The 26,829-nt window shown below is 36.1% G+C and overlaps 1 long non-coding RNA gene across 2 annotated transcripts in view; it reads right to left on the bottom strand.

Annotated features, from left to right (window-relative positions):
• The window catches only part of LOC140613991 (uncharacterized), a 293,774-nt gene that overhangs the window by 32,995 nt on the left and 233,950 nt on the right, over positions 1-26,829 (bottom strand). For both annotated transcript variants that reach the window (XR_012014906.1, XR_012014907.1), the window contains one exon: positions 25,553-25,635. This is a non-coding gene — a long non-coding RNA (uncharacterized lncRNA). The remainder of the gene's footprint in view (positions 1-25,552; positions 25,636-26,829) is intronic.

Here is a 26,829-nt window from a genome sequence, read left to right as displayed (position 1 = left end):
TGAGTATTTAATACCTACAAGATGACCACTTTGAAGCATTTGATTTTGATGAATGTTTGGTTATATTAATTAAAATCATCAGTCACTCTGCCCTCAAATATCTGCCTGTCACTCCTTTACAAGATCACAGTCTCTTACAGCTCTGCATGAAGCATGACTTGAAAACATACACTTCATAGTCACAGTCCCTTTGGATGTAGGCCTTGTGAATGACAAGGCTTCATTGTTTATTTGCATAGTGGATAAAAATTTAAGACATATTTTAACATATAGACAAATCTTTAATATATTTTCAGAAAACACTGCATCACCATACATGTAAATTTGTTAATGTAGGTAAATTTAAATTAAAGAAAAATATTGGGTCCAAAAAGACATAAATTTAAGAATACAATAATATGAGCATTTAGTTAATGCATCAAATATATGCATTCATATTTAAAATTTTGTTTTTAAGACAAAGTATATATACCAGTGTTTAAATGTTTTCAAACGGTTTGATAAAAACCACCCAATAATTTTAATAACAGTTGTTTTACATATGTATTTTTTAATGAGTATGTTCAATTATGTAGAATTATGTATATGCCAAATTTTGAATGTCTAATTTTTCCTTATAGTTAATTTCTCTATTTTCATCAAAGACCATAGTGTTTGATGTACTTTTTCACCTCTGAAAATTCTGTTACTGTTTTGTGAATGCAATTTACCATGAAGAAGTGGCTATGTGATGTACTGGGTATGTGAGAATTCCTAGTCATGCCTAGCAGTGTAGGTGGACTCTGGCATCTTTGCATAACTTGGTGTGGTTTGTCATTACAAACTAATTATTCCAGTTAAAAAGAGGAAAGTAAATTCAGGTTTTTCTCTCATAATGCAGCAGTGAAGTCTTTTCAGAGTGTTTACATGGATACAATGTCTTAAATTTCAGAAACATTTACCATCTCTGCCTCTAGAAGATGCCAAAAGGGAAATCATAAACATCACAACCAAGAGACCCTGTATTAAATACATGGTGGGAATATCGTTGCTCTCTGATTGATGAATGTGTTGTCTTTTGTGTGGCAATTCATTTTTTTCATGTATGACATTATATATTAAGGATTTTTAAGATTGGCTACAGATTTTCATTCACTCACTGATTTTCTGTATTAGAAAAAGTCATTATTCTATTATTTATGTGGCTCTAAAATTCTTCTTCAAAGATTATTCTTTGACTACCTAGTTAGAACACAGTATTTTATTTGTGTGTTATGTCATGGTTTAGAACTAAGAAATCAGTCCTTTCTAAAAGCCTGGCTACTTAAACAATGAGTTTTCATGAGCTCCTCCTCCAGTTGTGCCTATAAGAAACCATGCCATCCTCTTAAGTTATTTTATTTCTCTTTTGACTTAGATAAAATCTAACGCTGAATCTTTTTAATAGCTTAGGGGGAAAATCATAAAACTCTATGTTTTATTACTGCAATTTATAGGTTTCTGTGACACATTCAGTTTAGAAAAAGAAAGCTGAATCATTTGAGAAAATGTTCAAAATCATAATAAGGAGATCTAGATAACTGCTTTCCTAAAATACTGAAATAACAGGCACACATACTTAGTGATTAAGACAAGCTGAGAACAAGGGGTGGGAATTTGGAAACATATTTCCTTTAGTATACCAGAATTACCCTAAGGGCAATTATCCTGAACCTTACCTTCTTATCCCATCCTCTCTGGTTCCTTCTGCAGGCCATATAGAGAATAATTTCCTATGGGTCTGATGGGTCTGATCTTAACAGTTTCTCTACCTCCCTACTTTTGGCTTCTTTTACTTTTTCTTTATTTATTGGTTTGTTTGGTATTTTTACAACAAAAATAGTGTAGCTAAGCCCTGCTACCTTGTAGTATGACTTGTTGTACCGTATAAATTGGGTTGGTTCTTAGAGCCATGGGCTGGACAATCCTTCGGATAGTGTAGCTCTGAAGTTGTTATTTCTAGTAAAGTAAGAGATTTTTAGTTCCAACATCTAACTTCTGTTATTTGCTCTCACCTTCTATCACATGGAGGGGACTCAATACTGCTTTCTTCATAGGTATTAGATTTTAAATTTCTGGAGGGTAGAGATGCTTTCATTTGCTTTTCTTCTTAGTTATCCCTTTCTTGTGGCTAGTGAAATTTGGTTTTGCATAGAGTAGGTGTTAAAAACTTTATTGAAGGACTTGTCTGCCATTAATACTTCCTCTGAAGTGAAACATGTATAGTCTATAAGAAAATCCAATAAAACGTATCGAATGGATATAAGACCGTTGCTTGCAGAGTCCCTATCCAGAGCTCCTCTCATTAATAGAAACCCATTGCCACTACATAGTGGCATATCCCAGGGGACACAGCTTCAAGGTTTGTATTGAGTCACTGTCCACCCATGGGTACCCTGATCCAGAAAGTATCTAGTACAAAGCCGAAGCCCTCTAAGTCTGCTCTTTTCCACCGTTGTTATTGTTGGCCTGGCCCTGTATGCCTGTATCTACGTAGAAGTTGCGCCATCAGCAACTCGTGTTTCTATCACAACCAAACTCAAGAGGTTAGTGAACAGGATATAAAAGATTAGGAAATTCTGATCCTACTTAAAACCTCAATCTAGTAATTGGCAGAGAGATAGTAACAACCTAAATGAGTAAAATCCAACTGGCTTTCTTAAAATAATAATCCCGGTATCATAATCACACAGGTAGATTTGAAAATATTTCATATCTTGACATTACATCTAAGCATGTTGAAGCAGTATTAAGCAACACAAATGCTGGATTTTTGTCCCTTTATGCCTCCATGCCTTAATATACAAAATCATAATTTTTTAAAAGTAGATTTTTTTGAATAAATGAGACACAAAACACATTTTAATATGCCAATGGTTGATTATGTTACCAATAATAACTTTAAGCACCTGGACATTTGAGAGCAATTTACATCAAAATAGTGCTTTTCTAGAGAAACATTTACCATCTGCATAATGTAGGTTGATATTTCCAGTTAATACCTAGTTCATATCTGGGGTACATACTAAGAATGAAAAAGATGTTGCTTATGAAAGGCCTGTTTCTTGACAGTGAATGAATAGTGTAACCATTAGTTTGTGTTCTATTGAAATGATCAATAGAGAGCCAACTTTTTTCTACTTGTAATTGCCAATGACAGAAATGATGGACATTATTATTTCTGTCTGAAAATAAAACCTATTTCTGCAATTCTGTGATTCTGATTTCTTCATGCTATGTAGTAAATGCTTCCAATTACAATACATAAAAAGGACCATTTTATATCTTATGTTTTCCAAATAAAGTTTGCATTTGAGCCAATCTGTACCTTATCAAGAAAATACAGATGTCAGGGGTTTTTTCCAATGGGACAATATTTGATCACAGGCTTCAAAGCAACTTTATATGATATAGGAAGTTATTATACAAAAAGGCAAGATATTGAGCTATTAATGGCTCAAACAATAATTTTTGTTGAGTAAACACTAGTAACATCTGATTCTCTATACCTGTGACTGCCACCTGAACCTGAGTTTTCATCCATTACTCTTTATCCTGGACAAATTCAGAGCATGTTATATAAGTCAATCCCACATTAGCATAGTGAGTATTTTCCAAGATGGTGAACTAACAATAGGGCTTGATTTTGTGACCAGAAGAGTCATGCTCATTCACTTCATCATTACATTTCTCCAGATGGTTTTAAACAGAAACCTCTGGTGAGGAAAAAGGCAAGCTACCACTGTCCATCTGCTTTGGTTCCCAGCTCATTTAATTTTATTGATTTTACATTTTGGTCAATTAATGTGTTTGGTTTATAATGTTCTATTTTTTATTCAAGAAGATCCTTGTACCCATTTTAGCTTCTCTGGCACACACACTCCAAATGACAGCAGCTGGTGGTGGGGGGGCGGGGGTCACCACAGCAACTTGCTAATTCCAATTGTCATGATGCATGGAGTTTATCTTAGAGTTTCAAGCCAATTCACCCTTTCCTCAGGAGAAGAAAAGCAAGAGAGCAAGAAGGCAGGAAGGAAGGGGAAGAAAGAAGGAAGAGAGGAAGAGGGGAAAAGAGAAGAGAGGAAGGAAAGAAAGGAAAGAGAAAGGGAGGGAAGGAAGGGAAGAGAAAGAGAGAGAGAGAAAGGAATAAAGACCATAGAATTCCTTTTCCTTGAACTGCTGATACGCCAAAATAGGAAGTTAAGAACAAGGGAGGCCTCCTGGTTCATGCTGCGATTTAAGAAAGGAAATAGTTCCCACAAGAAAATCACATGCTATTGCGTTTTGGCATTGCATGTTAGGAAACAAAGAGGCTAGATTTTTTTTCCAAAAAGGCAAATGGCACAGTAAAGTGATACAGCTACAGTTTCTATTCTCTAGTCTCTTTATAGAGAACAGGCCTGTGTGTGGTTTTTGTGTGCGATCACATATATTTATATCTCAGTGGCACTGACATGCATACTTCTCGTTTTGGATTTAATTTCTGTATTTGTGTCCAAAAATCTTTTTTGAAGATCAGTTAGTTGTTAGAATAATTTACTAGTTTGTTGTGAAGGCTATGGAGTGTAATTTTCAAGTTTGGGCATTTGAATTGATTTAGAAAATTTTTAGAAAATACAATTATCAAGTATAGCTATTAAATGTTGTTTTAAAGGGTTAACCGTGTACCAAAAAAAAGTCTTTTACTTTATTTTTTCATCAGTCATTAACATAGCTGCCATGCTGTGATTTTCTCCTTTATGACTTTCTTTAAATAGACGTACCAAAAGAAATGTTATGTGAGTCAGTCAGTCTAAAGCTTTCTTGCTTGTTCCATAATTAAATAATGCCATTCTTAAAGAGAGAAAAATATATATTTTAGGAATTTGCTCTTAAGAAAAAAAAAAACACCTTTTATTTGGACAAAATGCAATCAATGCAAAAAAATGGAGTTTGAGATTTTATTATATGGATCATTGTCTCAATTCTTTTTTAATTTTCTTAGTGTAAAAGTGGCTTTTTCATTGATTTACTTCAAAATCCTGAATAAAACATAAACTGTTTTATTTTTCTAACCTCTAAATAAAGATAATACTTAGCAGGCAGACTATTTTTGAGGACCAAAATGTTAATGATATTAAATTATTTTAATTAAAGTAAAGCAGCTCTCTGAAATAAGGATATTCAAATATCAATTGTTCTCTGCTCCAAATTATCTTTTGTCTTGCTTTTCAATTGGTCTGTTTTTGATAAAAATTAAGAGTTCATGATGATTTACTAGATGCAAAGATCAAATTATTATTCAGCTATTTAAGGTAAGAGAAATGTCTGGATAGTACTGTAGGTAAGTGACTTGAAATTTTTTCATTGTATTTATATTTTAAAAGTTTATTTAAAAATAAATATTTACAACCGTTTCTAAGCAAGAGAAAAACACAAGAAAAAATAGAGGATAGTACTTTAACAGGAAAAGCTGGGTGAGCCTTGTTCATGTGGCAGTTACAGATTTGTCCGGATCTTTTCTGTTCTTTATTCAAGCCTGTCTTTTCAAACTCACCCTCACCTAACCTGACCTGCCTGTCTTAGATCATACACAAGAACAATTATTCAGGAGTGGTTCTGTGTTGATACCTTCACCATTTAGTGTAGGATTAAGGTGGGATAGAAAAAGAGCTGCAATAATCCCCATAATTAAAAAATCAGACTCCATCTCCTTCTTACCACCCCTGACTGTGTCATCTAAATAACACAAGCACCTCCCCACTCCCACTCTCCCATCTAGGCTCCCCTTCTTGACTCTTCTGGAAAGTTATAAGAAAAAAAATTCAAAGAAGGGTTTTTAAAAGAGAAAATGAGAAAATGAAGTAGAGCCTAGACTTAAGGCAAAAGATAGGAGGTTGTCTCTTGAGTAGTTCTTACCCACATTAAGTGTGGGCAGCAAAATTAGGACAACCAAAACAACTCAAAGATGGCTTTTTCACTGTAACTGCAGAGATCAACAGGGCTTGGAGTCAAACCACATGATCGCTAGTCCTGGATTTCCCACTCTAGGTCTGCAGCCTCTAGCAAATTATCTAACCTCATCTATAAAATAGGGACAATAATAGTCCTACCTCAGAGCGCTATGAGGATTAAATGAGATAGCATATATAAAGCACCTACCAGAACACAATCAGTAAATGCTACTACTATTATTGTACCATCAGTCATCAAGCACTGCGCTAATCACAAAGCTATATATCTAAAATTATTGATGATTTCCCTCCAAAGCCTAAGTTATCAAAGGAGAGCATGACTCCAAAAGGAAAAGCTTGTTTTTGTCATGTTTCAATGGTGACTCCATCTCAAAAGGCTACAATAAATCAACCCAGACATATGGCTAGGGACAAGGTAATCTAAGGTAACAGTAGCCACCTAGAGACAAGGATTCTTATTCTGAGGATCAGGGACATTCCAACACTCAGGCCTTCAGAAACTTTATGATTTCCTTGGAGAGAAGGGCTTTAGCCTTCAACCAATTTTCAATGATATCCAAAACGTTAATAAATTTGCCTGCCACCTTTACTTCAAATTAATTTAAGGAGGAAATTAGCTATGTTACCATATCCAATAGTCAGGCATGAATATCAATTGGTACGTGCAACAGGGCTTCTCTGGCCACAAGCCAGGTTTTCACATTGATTCTAAAGACCCTAGACTTCAGCTAGGGAGGTAGAACAGGTGATCTGTTCTGGTTTGAATAGGTCTGATTTTGAAACATTTATTTTTTCCCTCGCATAAAGTTTTCCATCTAAAGGATTTATATGGGGCAGCCCGGGTGGCTCAGTGGTTTAGTGCCTGCCTTTGGCCCAGGGCGTGATCCTGGAGACCCAGGATCGAGGCCCACGTTGGGTTCCCCGCATGGAGCCTCTTTTCCCTCTGCCTGTGTCTCTGCCTCTCTCTCTGTGTCTCTCATGAATAAATAAATAAAATCTTAAAAAAAAAATAAAGGATTTATATGGTTTTCTCTGGCACTAAATATTCAAATCTGCCCTTGAGCTTCCACTGATAGGCCAGCATCTCCAGGCCTAAAAGGGCTTTTTATAGGTTCCCTTACTAAGAGTTTTGGCCACTGTGTTATGGTTACTCACATGGTATAGGTCTATGGGCCTCAGGCCAAGTCCAGATGCTCTAGCCATGAAATGGGCAGTGAGATTTGCCAGTTCCATCACAGGTACAAAGAAGTATAAGGCTGGCTACCCAAACGCTTGATTTGACTATTTTAAGAAACAGCTAGTATAATTTAATCTATAATTATTCAGAGAAGGGTTTCTCCACTTGCCACCTGCTCTTTGATCCTGCAACAATTGTCATATAGTTTTCCAAGCAACTTCATCCTGAAGTAAAAGCCAGTCATGTCTAAATTTAAATATTTTGGATTACTTGCAAATAACACCTCAAAAAAATCCTATTTTATGAGCTATTTGATATATAAGAATCCCTGGAATCTTTGGTATAATTGCTTCAAAGCCATTTTTCCCCTCTTAAGACAAGGATGTTTTCTTTTTCTTTTCTTTTTTCAAAAATCTGAAAAGAAATTAAACTCACTCACACTGAATCAAATACTATAACCCAAGAGATTTAAATAAATTCTGAATTTGAGAAAATTCATTTTTGCTGTTATTAGTGATCGTCATGTAAAATGTAATCCAGAGCTTAGGCTAAAATATCTTCTTAAATAAATTTTTTTCTGGTAGCAATTTATAAAGGTTTTGATTAATAATATATGTACCAATATTACATATTTGTGTGGATATTTCCTATAATTAACACATATGTACATAAGAGCATTATATTGGATATGTGTATTTTAAAAATACAAGATAATTCCATTAAAAGGTGAGAGAAATATGTAATATCTAGGATACAACAAAGCACAAGATATGTGAAAACTATTTCTGGAGCTCTCATTTGTATATTAGAAATATAAAGTGAGCACCAGAGTTGGACTCCATCAATCTCAGTTTCATTAACTACCTCCAGAACCACAACCTCATCCCTATTTTTTAATTTGGCTTCTCTGACCTGCACTCAGACACAGTGTCTGAAACTGGGGCGTTTTTTTATTGAGTGAGTTTCTTGTGGGATCTACAATTTAATATAACCAGGTGAGTTAGGAAGTTTGGATTCTTTTTAAAATATGAAAAAGTTTGGTTAATTCTCTTTTTGCTTTTTTGTTATTTTTTGTTAAGAGCGCATGACACAATAAGATCTACACTACGCTTTCACGTTATTTTCTCTTGTGAGTCTTCAGCCCCTACTGTTTCCTCTTTTCTGTCAGCTAATTAAACACATAAACCTGTGAGGAAGCTACTGTTAAATCCACCCTGCTTACAAAGATGATTTCTCAATAGGCCTGATGTCGAATGTGTTTGAGGTGCACAGCATAACATCTTCAGGAAGAAAAATACATCTACTCACAAGCTGCCAAATGATATTCATGATTGCTTCAAACTGGACACTTGTATTAATCACTTACCACAAACATTTGTGGGGGAAAAAGCTTGGACTTCCCAGAACAGGTGAGATAATCCACTAAAATAATACATCTTCAAAACATGTGTGCCTAAGCTTTTTAAAGTGGGCACTGATTTATTAAAAAAATTGAAAAGGGTATTATGTAAAATTAAAGCAGAATATATATATTCCAGGCATTTCTTTAGCATAAAAATACTTGTTCTTCATGTCTTTCCAAAAAAACAGATGTGGATAGTTCCATGTCCTAACTTTATTAACAATGTCTTTTGTGGCTATGCAATTTAAATCCATCTATCTATTTTCAGGTTTAATAGTTAAAGTACAATTAGTACATACATAAGTATTTACTGTCTGCTACAAATATAATTAATTAGATCTAATAACCAGAATTTTTTTTGCATGCTATAAATCACTTTTTATTTCAACAAATGGTACAACACAAACCTTTGTAAACTAAATGCTATTTGACTTATCATTGCTAAATAATTGAATAAAGAGAAGAGCTAGGTAAATGGTGTGGAAAAAATATCTAACATCACTCTTATCAAAATGAAAGTTGTTTTGAAAATGAAACACAATTTCAGCTTTTGTAGCTAGTGCAATCATTTTCCTACCTTTATTTCAGTAAAGCACTTTTCCCCTACAATTTACACATATACACAATCTACAGTGTAACTGTCCTTGTGATGCCTCAATTTCAACAAATGATTTTTTCTTTTAATTATCTAGCTTTATTTTTGGACATAGAACAATTGATTCTACATGTCATTAACCAAGCTCAAAGCACATTTGCACATATTATTATTATTATATAATATCATGAATTTGGGAGGTGACTGGGGAATTAATTACTAGTAGGTAAAATTACTTTTGTTGGTATTAATAACAAATCTATCATTGAAAATTACAAGTATATAGTATTCTGTTTTGGACCTTGTGGAATCAGATCTATGTGTTTTTTTATAATAACTTATTTCACTAAATAATACATCCCAAATACACTTAAATATAGATTGGAAAGCTTTCAGATCTGGGGCACAGAGTGAATGTTTCATCTGTTTGTGTTGGATACAGTTAAATAAAGTACTGTTCAGGGATTATAAATTTTGAGTTTTCTTTTTCAGTTTCTTGGACATTTGGGCAATGTATTATCCTTTTTCTATTGAAATTCTCATCATGTTTCATGCAGAGTAGTGAACTACACCCTGTAAGATCTCACTCAATACATTCTAGAGGAGTGGTTATTAATGAAAGAAATAACTTCCCAGACATACATATTATGGGACAATCATAAAGAAAAAAAGGGGAATCTCTTTGTTTGTAATACATTTTACAGTGAAGACTTTTACTGTTAAACAGTCTTACCTTCTGACTTGATTGATTTTTAGGTGATCATGGGATTTTCCCACTTCCATTACTGACCTATATTATCTGGTACATTATGAAAATAAAGTGTGACTTGACTAGAGTCTGTTAATAGAAGCCTAATATCCCAGGTGAGCTTTTAGAGACTTGTACCTTAAGTTCACCTGAGGGATTTTTGCAGAATTATAACTTAATACAGCTAGCAAAGACCTGGATTCCTAGGTAAGTATAGGAAAACTAGCTCTTCCCTCATACTAATGTTCCCACATCTCTCTATCTGCTATAATCCAAGTCTTGGCTCAATCCAAGGAAATGAAAGGAAATTAAGACGAGTTAAAAGTGCCTAGGTGCCTAGAGAAAAGATTCACTTGAGTTCTCACAATATTATGAAGAAATCTTCTAAACTGAACACCCCCAGTGACTCACTTTCTTGAAGAAAATACTTTGTATGACTCCTGTAGTTAAACTCAGCCCACTTTCTAGTTATTCTCACTTGCCTATTTTCCACTGTGGTTCTAATCCCCAATTACTTACATTTACATTTGTTAATAGAAAACTTCTAATTTCCTAAATTCTCAGTAATTTAACAGTCATTAGAGACTTCTCTGGGTTAAGGTACAAGAAATTCCAAAGATTAGGTATAAATTATCACTGTCTATAGGCAAGCAACAAACTATCTATCATATACAAGTATATCTTTTCTCAAGAAAATATATTTTACATAATGTTTATAATATTTAAGCATTCCCTATATGCAACCACTGAATTACATGCCTTTTAAAAAATATTTTATTTATTTATTCATGAGAGACAGAGAGAGAGAGAGGCAGAGACCCAGGCAGAGGGAGAAGCAGGCTCCATGCAGGGAGCCTGACATGGCACTCGATCCAGGTCTCCAGGATCACGCCCTGGGCTGAAGGTGGCCCTAAACCGTTGAGCCACCCGGGCTGCCCAAATTACATGCTTTGAATGCATTATTTCATTGATTCTGATAACAACCCAGTGAGTTAAGAATAACCATTTTCCCATTTTGCAGAAGAGGAAACTGATTTCCTCTAAATTTACCTATGAATTAATCCCAGTACAATTATCTGGAGGGCTTTGATGAAACTGGAATCTCTTAGGTACAAGCCAGCTCCCCAGATGACTTTGATACATGCTAGATTAAGAATCCATATAATGGATTTTAAATTTAATAGCTTCTTACGTATCTATAAATATCTTCATACTAATTCAAATATATATTCATAGTGACCTGCATTATTACCACTGAAAGCTGAGTATATAGCACTCATTTGGTGATCTCCTAAAGCCAATGCATCATTGTAGATGATCTGATATTCACCTTGAGAAAAGCAATGATATCAAGGCCAGTGTTTAGTTTATAAGCCATTCTATGAGGCTAGGAAGCACAGATATTCCATGAATGATTCACTCAAATGAAAAGCCTCTACTCTGTGGCAAAGGCAGTAATTTTTTAATAAATAAATAAATAAATAAATAAATAAATAAATAAATAAATAGTTTGATCTAATTTCCATGGAACTTCTTATGCTTCAGGTACTGTACTGATCTCAGAAATAAATGTTGATAAGAACAATTCCTAGGAGAAGCAGGTTGAGCCCAGGAGACTTTTTGAGTTGAGGATGACAATACGGGAAGATCAAGGAGGCTAGATTATGAAGAGCAGAATATCAGAAAGGAAACAGTTTCACAGAAAAATTACTCAGAAGATCTGTAGAGAGCCCCCCCCCCCCTTGAGTATTAAGTGGAACACTAATCCCTACTTGCATGTAAAGAAACTGCCCAAGGGTAAGGAAAGAGATACCTGGAAGGATGGACGCAATATTTAGCACTCACAGGACCAGAAAGCACTAAGCTTTCTTTAATTATAAATCTTTTCTTTTTAAGAGTGCACATGAGCAGGGAGAGAGGGAGAGGGGCAGAGGGATAGGGAGAAAGAGAATCTTACGCAGGCTTCACACTCAGTGCAGAGCCCAACATGGGTCCTAATCTCATGACCTTGAGATCATAACTTGAGCTGAAATCAAGAATCCATGTTCGACTGACTAAGCCACCCAGGCACCCCTTTAATTATGTCTTAAGCAAAACCCAGAAGGACCAAACTGGTCCCAAGTAACATAAGTGCATGCAATAGAAAATGTATAGGAATACAAAAACATTCAGCACCAAGCAAGGCCAAATACACAATGTCTGGATCTGATAAAAAAAAAAAAAAATTTCAGGTATGAAAGGATACAAAAATGCAGATTTGAAGGGATACATCCACCCCAATGTTTATAGCAACATTATCAACAATAGCCAACTATGGAGAGAGCCCAAATGTCCATCGACTAATGAATGGATGAAGATGTGGTATATATGTATATACACAATGGAATATAACTCAACCATCAAAAGAATGAAATTTTGCTATTGGCAATGACATGGATGGAGCTACAGTGTATTATGCTAAGTGATAAGTCAGTCAGAAAAAGACAAATACCATATAATCTCACTCATATGTGCAATTTAAGAAGGAACACAGATGAACATGTGGAAAGGTGGGAGAAAAGGAGAGAGGGGAAACAAACCATAAGAGACTCTTAACAATAGAGAACAAACTGAGGTTTGATGGAGGTAAGTGGTTGGGGGATGGGCTAGATGGGTGATGGGTATTAAAGACGGCCCTTGTCATGAGCACTGGGTGTTGTATGTAAGTGAGGAATTACTAAATTCTACTCCAGAAATCAATATCATATGTTAACTAAGTGAAATTTAATTTAAAAAATATTTAAAAAGAAAAATTTAATAGAATAACAGCAGAGTACACACTGCAGAAGGAAAAACTACCATGTTTAAGGAAACAGCTATAGAAACTGTCCAAACTGAATACAGAGAGAAAAAAAAAAGACTAAAAAAATGCAACAGACTATGGGTGGCCTTTGGAAAAAAATAGAGCACCCTAATAAACATCCAACTGGAGTTCTCAAAGGAGGAGAGGAGAATGATAAATAATATTAAAAGAAATAATAGCTGAAAATGTTCTGAATTTGATGAAAATTATAAGTTAGCAGATTTTAGAAGCTCAATAAACTCCAAGCACAAGAAGCATGAAGGAAACACAAAAGCACATCATAATCAAACAGCTCAATATTATTAATAAAGAACCAGAGAGAAAAGATATACTATATACAAAGGAACAAGCATAAAGATGACAGAAACAACACAAGCAAGAGAATGGAGCTGTATCTTTAAAACACTGAGAAAAAACTTTTAATGTCAATCTAGAATTTCACACCCAGTGAAACTATCTTTCAAAAAAGAAATAGAATAAAGATTGTTTTTAGACACATAAAAGCTGAAAAAATACATCAGCAGCAGATATGCACTATAAGAAATGTTAAGGGAAATCTTTTAGACAGAAGGAAGGATTTTAAGATACAGAAAGCAGAAAACTAACAGAACTAAGAAATAGATTAATCCATAGTTATAGTCAGAAATTTAAACATCCTTCTGTGAATAATTGCAAAAATGAATAGACAGTAAATCAATAAGGATTTAGAAGACTTGAAAAATATTATCAGTGAATTTGACTTAATGGATATTTATAAAACACTCCACTCAACAACAGCAGAATACACATTATTTTCAAATGAACATAAAACATTTACCAAGATAGATAATTTTCTAGGCCATAAAACAAGTCTTAATAAATTTTGAAGAATTAAAACCACAGTAAATCTCTGACCACAATGGAATTAACTTAGATATCAATTAATTGAGATATCAATCTTTAAAATCTCCAAATATTTGAAAACTATATAACACACTTTTGCCAAATCCATGGATGGGCCAAAGAAAACATCAAAAGTAAAGTTAGCATTTCTAACTACAAATGAAAACACACCATATCAAAATTTGTGGGATGCAGCTAAAGCAGTTCACAAATTATAGTCCTTGAGCCACATTCTGCCCATCAGCTCTTTTTGTGAATAAAATTTTATTGGAATATAGCCACTCTATCTTTTTACATATTGTCTTTGGCCACTGAAGCTGAAATGGGAGAGGTAAGTAATTGAGGTTGAGACCATAGGGCCTGCAATAGCTAAAATATTTACTATCTGGTATTTTTACCAAAAAAAAAAAAAAAAAAAAAAAGTCTGCTGAATCCTGACTTAGAGGAATTGATAGCATTAAATGTACATATTGGAACAGTCTTTTAGTCCAGAAATGACTTTTGTCAACATTTTCATCTATGCCTTATCAGTCATTGGTTATTTAGTTACAAATATTTAGTTATTTTTATAAAATTGGAACCACACACACACACACTATATATATATATATACAAATAGTTTTGAAATATACGTTTTTGAGAGCTATATAGAACTCCATAAAATAGATGTATCAAATTTTATTTTTTAGTTTCTTATTCTTGATTATAGCCTCCATTGAGGACAAGAGTGATCCTTTGATGGTGGATTGGAATTGTGATAAAACCAAATGTCATTCTGAGTCAAAACTGGCAAAGTAGAATAAAAGAACAATCTAGGTAAGCCACTGGACAAAAAATGTATGATGTTTTTCACAGAATTTATAAACTGACTTTGAAGAGAATTCTATTATAGATTGTAATGGATTTGAATTGACATCACCACAGGTTGCCTAGAATGAAGAAATATGTCACAGATAAATTTTTTTGTACGTGCAACAGTGTGGTGTATCTGAAAGAGCACTAAACTAAGAAAAGGTAAATCCAGATTTTATTTCTAACTCTGACAACATCTACTGGCATGAACCTGGTATCTGAGAGCCACTTTCCCTAAATGAAAAATAGTTCAATTCATCAGTTCCCAGAATGTCTCCTCATCAAAATTCCCTTTATCAGAGATATCTGGACCACATCCTACAGATTCTGATTCAATTACTCTAAAGTAGGTGAGTCTCAGGAGTTTTTATTTTTAATGTCCTTTGTGTTTTTGATATTTTGTGGCAGTAAGTCTGTGGGCAGGCATTGGGGACAACTGGAATAAATAATCTTTAGGATTCTTTCTAATTCTAAAGTCCTATGATTCTATAAAGGCAATGAAGAAAAACGAAGATTCCACATCACTTCTAATCAGTTTTTAATGATTGCAGTTGCCACTGATTAGACTAAAAGGACTCATTTCAAATTAAGAAATAATTGAAATAATGAAAATAAGAGTCCTTCATATCAAGTAGTGCAAGCAGCAATAAATAAAAGAGCATTCCACTGTCCCCTGCTCTAAAATTCTTAAGAATATTAACAATTTTCCATTCCTTCCTTTAGGAAAGAAGAAAAAGAAAAAGATGAACTTATTCAGAATTCTGTGTACTTTGCCCTTTAGAACTAGATGGTGTTACTGCAAGTTATAGGGATCCCAGCACATTACAATATATAAATATCAGAACCTGAATATAAATGTGCAGTGCATCTTTGGCCTTTGGGATATTAAAATGCTTGATGAGCCATGGACACACATTAATTTAAAAAAAAAGGTGGCCTCTCTAAGTTATGTTATGAAACCACTAAGAAAGAACAATGTCTTATTTGATGTTCTCTATAGCACTGACTGTATGTTGAAGTTCAATAGCCATCCAATAAAAAACGTTCATTTATGATCATAAATTAAATTATGCTGAAAGCTAGTACTTCAGTGATAGGTAATAATAGGGAGGTAGACATAACTTTGGTACCACACAATATTCTATATAGAAACGTTCATAAGTCTTTTTGTATCTCTTGTTTTTATTTCTAGTTTGTGCTATATAATAAACTCATTTAATCTGTAAGATGAGTTTTATCTATATATTATTTAACTTGTTAAAGCTATATATCCAGTTCATGTATAAACTCATTTGTTCATACATGTGACATTTATTTTGTACTCACTTTATGCAAAGCACTTCCTGACACATTAAAACAAAAAAACAAAATAAAACAAAAAAAGTTGACTCTTTTCTTACAGATTGCCCTCACTTCTCTTTTTTCCTCTTTTCTTCAGTCATCCCAAATGTTTTTACCAAATATACTTCTCACTCCTTGTCCCACTGGTTGTTCTTTTATATACACTGAGAAAACTCTATGTCGCCAGGTCATACTGCATCACTTTCAATATCTTGACAATGACCATCACACTTCCATCTCCTTTCCCAAAATAGTTTTATCTCCTGCTACATACCTGTAGATCTGTTTTGATCTTCAAGCTGGTCCCCATGGACATTTACTCTTTCCCTGGTGTCAGGCTTCTCATGAACTAGCATTCTATCCTGGATAGCCTTATTTTCCCAGCATCTTTATTTCTTTTGTTCAAGGTTCACCCCTCTCATGGAAACTTCCTCAAACTGGAAATGCAAATGCAGTCACACCCATTCCAGGTCTTTCTCCACTCTCACAGATTGGTGTGTCATACAGCTTTCAATTAGTGCAATAATGACATGGATATGACCAGGCTTATTACATTGAGAGCCTACTTTACATAGGACATCATAAGAATCTGAGGATATCAAGAGGTAAAACACAGTCCTCAACAAAAAATTTTAAATCAATTTGGAAGGTGAGACAAGGGATGGATAACAATACTATAGAACATGAGCTAAATCTAAATTAGTAGAAGGAAACATATAGCAGAGTCAAACTTTACTCAGATACACTGCATTGCACACGCACATGTGCACACACATGCACACACCTTTTATTTAGCTGATTTCCTCATGTTATGGTACCTCTGTTTTTACTTAGTAGCAAAAATATTTTTAAAAATTCACTGGCCAATTTAGTGTAACTCAGCACACTAAGTAAATGTTGTTTGGGGAGAGCTACTACACAGATGTGTCCCTGTTCTCTTCTTTTCATGACTTGCCCAGTGATATGTGGTCATAGAAGAAGGATTTGCAATTCCATGGCAGCAGGAAAGTGGCTCATGTTTCCATGTTAATGTCACTGCTGGCTCTCTCTAACCTATCGCTGAGTTCGGCTTCTGACTTCGAGGACTTGGCCTCTCTCCTGCTGCAGTCATCAAAAGCAACACTGTCCTGGAGTGGGCAATGCTAACAAATGGTTCTGCAGAAGTAGATCATCTTCCTCGCTGACTGGACTCCCATCTTGACTCATGAGAACTAATACTCATCAAAGGCTTCCTTCTGTCCCCCACTTTATATGGTTCCCTTAAGACTTCCTGAGGTCCAAAAAAAAGACTTCTTGAGGTCCTTTCACCCCAGGTGATCCCTTTATAACTATACTGATTCAATATATCAGATTCCTTTTGCTCATCCTATGGTGTCACAAATGAATTCCTGGGAAGCAATTACATCTCATACAGGCCATGGACGCCAAGAGAGGGATACAGGGGAAAGGGGAGGGGGGGAGAATGAGCAGGAGGCTCACCAGGAAGAACTGCAAGGAGTTACGTTTGATTATTGTGGGGTTGGAAGAAGGAAGTTATGGGATTTAACTTGGGGCCACTTCATAAATAGCCCTGTATTCTTTGCTGAGGGGTTTAGCATTTATCTGAAGTACCATGATTTCCCACAAGAGAGTACACTGGCCCACAAGCACAAGGGGAAATTGGAACTCAGGGTAGAAATCACAGATTGTTAGTGGTGAGATCAGAGGCTGAAACGACAGAAAGGGAGATCCCTCACTCTGGGACAGGACTAAGCAGCTCTGCTCAGCATCATTGCATCATCACTACTTGAAACATAATAGATGTTTTTCTTTAGATTTTCTTGACTGAGAGGAATAAATGGTGCAAATAACACAATTCCATCAAAAGTCCTAAAGAGATTGCTCTTTCAGGCTTATCCTGGGAAATTGGGTTCTAGATCAGTGAAATAGTGAGCTTTCTGGAAACAGGAATACCTGCATATTCATGTTAAAGAATTATGTCATTTCTAGTGTAAAAAAGTCACATCCTGTAATATTTCAAGTTCCTTGGTTAAGAGCTTGAGTGGTGGGGCACCTGGATGGCTCAGTTGGTTAAGCATCTGCCTTTGGCTCAGGTCATGATCCCAGGGTCCTGGGATGGAGCCTCAGGTCAGTCTCCTAGCTCACCAGGGAGCCTGCTTCTCCTTCTTCCTCTGCCTGCTGTTCCCCCTGCTTATGTGCTCTTTCCCTCTGTGTCAAATAAATAAATAAAATCTTTTTTTTTAAAGAACCTGAATGATTGCAGCACTAAGGACAGGAGGTTTTATTCTGCTGGTAGTTTTAGTCTGTTGGAAGACCTTTTGAATTGTTTGCTGTCAGCGTGTGTAACTTGCTAAAGCCACTTCAGAACATAGCTGCTTTCTTTGCTCAAGGATGGCCCAACCCCCTCTCTTCCTAAACTATGATTTTAATTGTGCAGCAAGAGGAGCTTTCCAAAATGAGTGTACAGAGAGGTCCCTCTACTGCCCTTTAAGTCAAGTTATTCTTAGCATGCTGAGGGATTACAGATTGAAACAACCTTATGAAATACTTTGGTTATTTTAGTAACAATACACAGGGTCATCTAATTTCATTTGAATCTCTTTGGGAGCTTAATCATTAAATGGCAAATATAAAAAAAACACCTAGGGAAAATATATGCTGAATCTCAGTGTTATCATTTAATCATGGAGGTATCTGAGTCATGATAGTGAAGTGTATATCATAAACCCTCCCCAAGACAGAACATGAAAAGACCCCTAACTCTGGGAAACGAACTAGGGGTGGTGGAAGGGGAGGTGGGCGGGGGGTGGAGGTGACTGGGTGGCAGGCACTGAGGTGGGCACTTGACGGGATGAGCACTGGGTGTTATTCCGTATGTTGACAAATTGAACACCAATAAAAAATAAGTTTATTAAAAAAATAAAAATAAATAAATAAAATAAAATAAAATAAACCCTCCCCAAAATATGCAGAACTCCCTCTCTTTCTGCAACCAAGCGCCTGGTATTTTATATATATCATTTTGTTTCATTGTTTCAACAACCTACATAGTAGCTATTGTTAACTGCATCTTACATACAAGGAGGACAAGGAAACTGCCTCAGAAGCCTTCCATAACCTATCCAGAGTCATTATTTTAAAGGTAGGAAGGCCTACCTCACTCTAGTCTGACGTACCTGTAGCAGACTCTACGAAAACCCCCAGTGTCATTGTTTTGGCAGGTCCATTATTCTGTAGAAGTCTTCAATTAGTACTTTATTGCTTACTTATTGTTATGAGTACTGCTGTTTTTCTGCTCTGAGCATCTATGCCTGTTGTTCTATTCTGTTTTACAGATGTAAATATGAAAATGCTTCAAGAATAAGAGGAGATGTACAGATGAACAGAACTGGAATGTGCCTTTTTTGTCTGGGGCAGGAGACCAAGAATTTTGGGGTGCAATATTGCATTTGAGTATTTTTCTTTCAGACTTCTTTTGGTGTTTCCCTCAGATGTGAAAGTCTGGTCCAGGAGTCAAGTGTTGAGATTTTTGTTGTCTCTGTTTTATTGGATCAAAGTGATTGACAAATACAGGTCAATCTTCTCTTAGCTCTTTCAAGTTGTTGCTTTGTGGAAAAACAAAATCCACAATTCGCAGAAGGTGGAAATGAATAAGCAAAATAGGATTGAAGAATGGGAATCAGACTAATAAAGCACACACAAAAAGTTATTCTTTTCAGAGTTGACTTCGAAATTTCACTAAATGTTCTCTGCTGGGCCAAACTCCCTACAAAAGCTATTAGATACATGAGGGCCGAGGGCTGTCCAAATAAAATACACTGAGGGTCCCTTACCCTTACAAAGTACAATTACTTTGGCACATTCTCTTAGTTAGAGACCATATGATAGAAACAGAACAAAACACTCAAGCTGAATGGGTAATTTATCAGAGATAACTGGGGAAAGACCATGGAGCCTGCTATGGCTCTGACTTGGATAGAAACGGAACATCCATCCAGAACCAATGCTCTCTCTCTCTCTCTTTTTTCCATTGCTTTCTCACATGGGCCAAATAGAGTCATCATAGGCCTGGATTTCGGTCACTTTAGAGTTATGGAATCCATCAAGTTCACCAGAGTCCCCCAAATCCATTTCCAAATGCCGGAGACAAGGAGTCTGATTGGTCTAGTCCTGATCCACTCAGCTGGGGATGCTGGGCAGGGCAAGAACCAGCCACTCTGAGAAAGAGCCTGACTCTCCCATCCTGTGGGGGTATCAGAGCACTTGCCCTAAACCTAAGGGGCCCTTCACCCTCCCAGCACTTAGAGTACATCAAGTCAATTCCCTTAGTGCATTCTGATTACAATATACTACAATTAATGCCCAAAGCCCAGAGAAACTAGTTTTACCATCATGTTCATCCAGACCTCTCATGACCACTACACAGCAATAGAAATGATTTTTGCGTAGTTCTTCAAAAGCTGCACAGAACGCTTCCATGTGCTCCTACCACCACCACTCATACACCATCTCCCCGTCTTCCCTTCCCATCTGTCACCTCCCCTACAGCACACATCAGAGATAACTGTAAACACAAAGAACCTATTATAGGCCTGATAGCAAAGAGGATAATAATACCTCCCTTGAGCTTTCTTCAAAAGGATGCTGTTGACGGTGAATATACTACTGTTTGTTGGGTACTCTGAGTTTCTCGGAAGACAGTCATTGTATAAATACAAGGTATTATTACTATTATTACCACATTTAACATTTGGTTAATAGTAAGAAAGTTCTTTTACAGTCCTCGCCGTAAACTATGGCTGTAAATGCTTTCCTTCTGCTTTAAAGCTCTTCCAGACGCTCTGAACAATGATACTGAAGTAACAATTCAAGTACATCACTGTGCCTAATGAATAAAAGCACTCTTGATTAATGGCACTTGTTCAACATCACACTGACAGAAGTATGAAGTGTTAAAAAAAATGGAGTTTCTGCCTACAGTGATTTTTTTCACTATTAAAAAAAAAACAGGCATCATCAGAGCTGATTTTTTTTAGAGCTGCTTTTTTTTTTCCTATTACCTTTTCATCTATTCAACTGCTGTTGTATTTTTCATTCGACAAGTACTGTGCTTTTGTCTCACGCTGGTGCTTGCTATCAGAGTGTTATCACTCAAGAGCCCTGCTGCAGGATCTCCTAAGCATCTCTGCAATCAGCAAGCCTCCTGCTACCCTAGCACCAGACCTCTGCCCAGGGTGGAAAACGGAGGGTAGGGGAGGGAGGGAGGGTGGGCATTGCTAAAAGGCACATGCTGGTCACAGCTGACAAGGAACAGCCAGGTGCTGGGAATATCTATCATGAAGTCATTGGTGAATTGCAGGTGACCAGAGGCATACTTCACAGTGCTGTATCAGAGTTTATGTATTTTACTAACCTTATTTCATAGGGTTGAAGCTATACAGTTTTATGGCCCCCCCAATCCTCTACTAGTTGGAAATAAATTCCTCCTCAGTTATATATCAGAGGATGACATTGGCTGTTGGCCCATCTCTCTGGGCAAATGCTCTGCCTGTATTTCTTCCTTTTCTTTCAGCCTCGGGATACAGTGCAGGGGTGCAGAGGTGGGAGTGTTTCTGTATGACATGCCAGAAAGGAAAAAGCTTGCAGCTCAAGGTGAGGGAGGTAGTGCAACCTGAATGCCAGCTTTAGCCTCTTGTTACATCCCTCTTGTTACATCCTGGTCTTGCAAATTGTTCAGTCGGCTGGCGATTTGAATGGTTAGCACGATTGTCAGCTATCTCTGCACTCCAGCTTTTCTCTCTCCTGGCAGGAACATCTGGGACATAGACTTTACAAACAGTAATAATAACCCTACTTTAGCTTTCACATTTTTGCAGTTGTTATTATGTCATCATGGTAAATGACCATAATTGACCCTACAATGAAATGTTGCCAACATTCATATGAATAGCAAAACTGCAATCGCACAGGCTAGCAGGCGTGTGCTTTGCAAATAAAAATTTTGCTGAATAGCCCAAATCTCATGTTCGTTTGGGGGCCTGGGTATTTCTAGATTATAATAGAAAATGATTTGTTTCTGAAACACAAGAGTGCTGCGTACAGTAACCTAAATAGGAGGTCAGGGGTAAGTAAGTATTAAAGAAAGATTTCCAAGATTTGCAAGAACCCTTGTGTCTTTGGAGGCTGATTTGGATACAGAGTGATGAGTCATGAGACTTCACCTAGCACAGAGATCATGTAATTCTATTTCTCATCTACAGGGCACACGCACGCGCACACATGCTCATGCAAAATTCTACCATCTCTACCATTCCAAAGTTAACGCTGACCTTTCCTGACTTTCTGCAGAACAGGCATGCAATAGGATATAACGAAATAGTGAAGAAAGAGATGACAATGCAAAACACATATCAATTCTCTGACTGTAACTGTGTGTTTTTACTATTGAGCTCAGGAGGCAATTCTAGTTAAATTTGTCTTGACAATTTTCAGCTGATTTGGTTTAGAAATTAAGATCATTTCAAGGTGGTTGTTTCAATAAATGAATAAGATCTATATGCTCCTATTTCCTAAGGAAACTATTTTTTCTCAGGATGCTTTTCTGATTTTTTCCCCTCGAATTGGGCATGCTGTCCTAAAATAAAACACAACCCAGCATAAGAAGCAAGGACCTTGAAATTTAACTGAGTCCAGTTAAAGTGACTCACACAGGATTTTGAAACCTGCCCCATGGTCTTCTCATAATTCTTCCTCACATTCCAGAAATAAGTTTCTTTCCAGTCCTGCTCCCCTGCTTAATCCCCTGCTCACACCCATGTTGGTATAGAAATTAAGGAAGATCATGAACTTCACATTATAAAGAGAAGATAATGGAAATTATTTAGCTCTTCCTATGATTCCCATATCATAGAGAAATTGAGAAAGAACTTCGCCTGGGCAGTTTCTAGCATTTTAGATAAACTAGCTGCAAGAGTATGTTTCCTGGGGCTTCCTGTGGCATGAAGAGTTATCCTCCTGAGGATGACCTAGGACAACCACAAAATAGAGCACAATTGTCTTTGGGTCACTTCAATCTCCCTGAAACTACTGTCTCCCAGTTCCTGTATTGACCAACAGCTCCATTTGTTCGGTGACCCCTAAGAGCAGTCAAAGAACCCCATAATATCCACACTCTTCCTTATTCCCCACCACAAACAGATATGCTCCTTTACTCCCATCTATCACCACAGTCAAAATTTCCCCATTATACTAGTGTGGCAATGCTAGATATTACCAAAAATGTATTAGTCTCATGCTTTTTTTCACCGGGCAGTGAAAATGTGTAATTCCTCTAATAAATATTTTCTATTTTTAAAAGGAGCTTAATAAATGAATCTCCTGTTTGTTAAATGCGCAGATTTTGCTCAGGGAGAATTTTTCTACAATACTTCTCTGATTCTGCTCTGGCATGCCAAAAGTCAGCAATTTGATACCCTGCTTCTGAAAAATTCCCTGATTTGGATTTGAATTTCAAAGCTGAAATTAAAGTATCTTAACTTTCTTAATTTTACTCTAAGGCAAGTTAAAAACAAACAGATTAAAGGCAGAGACATATAACATTTTCTAATTTGTGTTTATTATTTCTTTTTTTCCCTTCTTATTTTTACCAGAACAGAAGAGAGCTAGGTGAAAACTATAAGACATTAAGACATAAAACTATGAGATGAAAGAAACTGAAGAAGAGATAAATAACTGAAAAGATATGCCTGCTCATGGGTTGGGAGAACTAATGTTGTTAAGTACCCTAAGTGATCTATAAATTCAATACAATTCCTATCAAAATACCAACGGCATTTTTTCACAACACTAAAACAAATAATCCTAATATTTGTATGAAATCACAAAAGACTTCAAACAGTTAAAGCAATCTTGACAAAGAACATCACAGTCCCAGATTTTAAGATATACTATAAAGCTATACTAAACAAAACACTATGGCAGTGGCACAAAAATAGACACATAGATTAATAAAACAGGATAAAGAGCCCAGAAATAAACTCATGCTTATGTGGTCAATTAATCTACAACAAAAGGGGGCAAGAATATATAATGGGGGAAAAGACAGCCTCTACAATAAATAGTACTGGGAAAACTAGACAGCTACATGCAAAAGAATGAAGTTGGACCATTTCCTTACACCATACACAAAAATAAACTCAAAATAGATTAAGGACCTAATTGTGAGTCCTGAAACTATAAAACTCCTAAAAGAAAATATAGACCATAATCTCTTAGACATTGGTCTCAGCAACATAGTTATGAATATGTCCACTTAGGCAAGGAAAATAAAGGCAAAAATAAACTGTTGGCACTACCCCAAAATAAAAAGCTTTTGCAAGGCAAAGGAAGCCATCAACAAAATAAAAAGGTAACATGGTGAATGGGAGAAGATTTTGCAAATGATGTATCTGATAAGGAGCTAATACCCAAAATACATAAGGAACTTATACAACTCAATATCAAAATAAAACAATTTGATTTTATAAATGGACCTGAATAGACATGTTCCCAAAGAAGACATAAAGATGACCAAAAGTCACATGGAAAGATGCTCATCATCACTAATCATAAAAAAAAAAAAAACGCAATTTAAAGCCACAATGAGATATCATCTCATACCAGCTGGAATGGCTAATATTAAAACAACCAGAAATCACAAGTGCTGGCAAGGATACAGAACAAAAGGAACCCTTGTGCACTGTTGACAGGAATGTAAGTTGGTGCAACCATTGTGGAAAACAGTATGGAGTTGTCTCAAAAATTTAAAAATACGAATACCATATGATCCAGTAATTCCACTACTGGATATTTACCCAAAGAAATAAAAAATACTAAATCAAAATGATATGTGCACTTCTGTGTTTATTGCAGCATTGTGTACAACAGCCAAGATATAGAAGTAACCTAAGTGTCCACTAGAGATGATGAATGGATAAAGATGTGGTATATACATAGAGAGTGACATACTATTCAGCCAAAAAAAAAAGAATGAAATCTTGGCATTTGCGACAACTTAGATGGACTTTGAGGGAAAAATGCTAAGTGAAGTCAGTCAGACAGAGAAAGACAAATACCATATGATTTTACTTCTATGTGGAGTCTAAAAGAAACAAACAAAACCCCAAGCAAGCTGACTCAAAAATATAGAGAACAAACTGGTGGCTGTAAGCAGAGAGGTAGGTCGGGGGATAAACAAAATAGGTGAAGGAGATTAAAAGGTAAAACTTCCAGGTATAAAATAAATCACAGAGACAAAAAGTAGGGAATATAGTCAGTAATATTGCAATAATGTATGGTTACAGGTGGTGGCTACATTTATCATGGTGAGTAGTGAGTAATATATGGAGTTGTCAAATCAATATATAACTAATATAACATTGTATGTCAATAAGACTTCAGTAATAAATTAGAAATTAAAATTAAAAGAAATAAATTAGGGCAGCCCGGTTGGCTCAGCGGTTCAGTGCTGCCTTCAGCCCAGGGCGTGATCCTGGAGACCCAGGATCGAGTCCCAAGTCAGGCTCCTTGCATGGAGCCTGCTTCTCCCTCTGCCTGTGTTTCTGCCTGTCTCTCTCTTTGTGTCTCTCATGAATAAATAAATAAAATCTTATAAAAATAATAAAAGAAATAAATTAAAAAGAAGGGAGCTAGGAAGAGAAGCAGAAAGGCAGACAACCACTTGACGGTTTGGGGCTGACTTACTGTTGACCATGCAAAGCCTGAATCATCTCCAACTGGATTAGTTGGCCACTGTGAGCAACAGAGGTGGTCCTCATGCATGGAATCTGTAAGGAGACAGAAATATGTGACATTGTTGCTTATATTGAATTTTTGAAGTTTGTGGATTTCATTAGTAACTCAATTAGGTGTGGGTTTTTTTTTAAAGCATATTATGTATGTATTTATGTATTTGGTTTAAATACTTCCTTCTACATAAATGAAGTCATACCATACATATGGTTTTGTACCTTGCTTTTTCCATTTAACATATTGCACACATTTTTATTTACCAATATGTACAATTGGGTGTAGTTTTGACCAGTAACATAGTCACCAGCCTGGGCCATCATTCTCTGTGGTCAGCCCTCATTCCAAGAAGGAAGGAGACTTTCCTTTCTTCTTACTCGGCACGGGCTACCCTATCCTCCTCCTCTATGTTCTGATTCTCCTTCCTGACTAGTGGTTCTTACTTGGTAGGTCACTATATCATTCAAATGTGCAAGAAAAATTAAGCTTTTCATTTTATATGTTTAAAAGATGCTCATTAACCAAATGACTAATATATTTTTGAAATGTGTAGTCATTTTCCATAATGGAGTTAATCTTACTTTTGAACACCCACCCTGTAAGTTATATACATGAGAAATGATCTCTCTTACTATCTTCCAGTTTAACATAATCTTTCATTTCAAAGTGGTCTATCTGGGGAAACATACTTCTTGTAGTCTTTCCAACTCTGGGGAACTCTGGGGAAACATGCTCAGTCTTTCAGAGGTCTTTTATGCCTGAATTATCCGAGGGTAGCACTAGGGTATATAAGAGGTAAATTATGTTCCTTTGTGGGGGTTAGGGAAGAGGGGAAAAGTACTGAATCTTCATTTATACTCCCTTGTGCTGTACTCTCGATCTTGAAAGGATTCAGGTAAGGGGTAGCTCATCCAAGGTAATCCGGTTGAGTCTATAGGGGCCTTTGTGATATCTTCTGAGGTACATGAAACATCATGTTCCCATGGATGATATCCATGGCCCTATCTATTTGCTTCTGGTCTCCAATATTCTATAATTTATTACCATTTCTTCCAAGTCTCACGTCTCTCCTTACCAAGGCCAATGGATACTTCTGAATTATCTACATGCTATGTGCAGCTATGAAAAACCTGGACTATATCTAATGTCCACTTAAATAAATCTGCTTTCTACCATGTCTATGGTTGAAAATGGTTCTGAATAAATATTTGGCTTCTCCTAAAGCTTTGTGC

Source organism: Canis lupus, chromosome 2 (genome assembly GCF_048164855.1).
Source record: "Canis lupus baileyi chromosome 2, mCanLup2.hap1, whole genome shotgun sequence".
Lineage (NCBI taxonomy): Eukaryota > Metazoa > Chordata > Mammalia > Carnivora > Canidae > Canis > Canis lupus.
This window is presented reverse-complemented; position numbering and strand designations above follow the sequence as displayed.